Source organism: Eurypyga helias, unplaced genomic scaffold, assembly GCF_000690775.1.
Source record: "Eurypyga helias isolate BGI_N326 unplaced genomic scaffold, ASM69077v1 scaffold4149, whole genome shotgun sequence".
Taxonomy (NCBI): domain Eukaryota; kingdom Metazoa; phylum Chordata; class Aves; order Eurypygiformes; family Eurypygidae; genus Eurypyga; species Eurypyga helias.
In genome coordinates, this window is record NW_010271214.1 from 533 (window position 1) to 1919 (window position 1387).

Consider the following 1387-nt stretch of genomic DNA (forward strand, 5'->3'; position numbering starts at 1 on the left):
TTTCTTGACAGTCTGTAGTGCTGCATGAGTTTATCCCATCCCAGAGGCAGGACATGGTGTTTACCTTTGATGAACTTCCTTCCCCCTGCCCAGGTCACTCTGGATGACAGCCATCCCTGCCAGTGCCAGCTGCTCCTCTCCACACCGGTGTCATCCACGAACTCACACAGGTTTCATCCTTTCCCATTATCAGGTATGTCAGTGGGGATGTTCCGTAGTACCAGTGTCAGCACTGACCCCTGAGGAGCACAAGGAGCAATTAATCACCATTCCAGCCATGACCACAACCCTTCAAGCTCAATGTCCCAGCCCGCGTTCGACCCACTCCTTACCCACTGATGGTAGTAGTGAGGCTTCAGCCGGCTTTCACTCAGCATTGCACAGGGAGACAGGAAGATTTGCAGAGGGCTTATGCAGGAAACACACACTTGGAGGCCTTGGAATCTTGCTGCTCAGCAGTCTGGGAGGTCAGCAGGCCAGGCCAAAAAGGGCTTGAGTGGTGGCTCTTGTCAGCAGATGGCACGTTCGCAGCTTTGACAGTGTTTTGCAATGTGATGTTCCTGTGATGCTGGTGTCAAAGAGATGGGGAAAAAAGCCTGGAAGGGGAAGGACCTCAGCTATCCCCTGTCACCTCCATGACAGCCAGGCTGTTTCAGGGTGAGCCAGGCAGGAGTCGAACCTGCAATCTCCTGATCCGTAGTCAGGCGCGTTGTCCATTGCGCCACTGGCTCCGGCCACTGGCCCCACCCAGAGCCCCCATCGTGCTTTCTATACCCCCTGGGTATGTTGGTGGTCAAAGGGAAGTGTCAAGACCTCACTTAGCTCCTTCCTGCCCCATCCATGACAGCCTTGACCTACTCACCTCTGGGGGAGAGTTAATATTTGTCCCACCAGTTCTACCACCCAGGAGAAGTGGTGCCTGTGCTGAGTCCCCACCAAGGAGGCCAGGCAGCAAGGGCAGATGGTGGCCTCCAGCCCCTCAGCTGGTGGGTTGGAGGTGACATCTTGCCAGCCCCATGGGAGATGTGGATGCCCATCTACAAGAAAGGCCAGAAGGAGGATCTGGGGAAATACAGACCTGTCAGTCTGACCTTGGTAGCAGGGAAGGTTATGGAGCAGATCATCCCGAGTGCACTTAGTTTGACTAACATGTTTTCCCTCTGTGACAAGGTGACCTGTCTAGTGGGCCAGGGAAAGGCTGTGGATATTGTCTACCTAGACTTTAGTAAAGCCTTTGACACTGTTTTCCACAGCATTCTCCTGGAGAAACTGGATGCTCATAGCTTGGATGGGCACACACTTTGATGTGTAAAAAGCTGTATGCAATGTGGGGCCCAAAGTTTTGTGGTGAATGGAGTTCAATCCAGTTGGTGGCTGGTCACAAGCG

The 1387-nt window shown here is 53.6% G+C and overlaps 1 non-coding gene across 1 annotated transcript; it reads right to left on the minus strand.

Annotated features, from left to right (window-relative positions):
• Positions 1-658: 658 nt before the first annotated feature.
• TRNAR-ACG lies at positions 659-731 on the minus strand. The gene has a single exon. It is a non-coding gene; the product is annotated as a tRNA-Arg (tRNA).
• Between the last annotated feature and the right edge of the window lie 656 nt (positions 732-1387).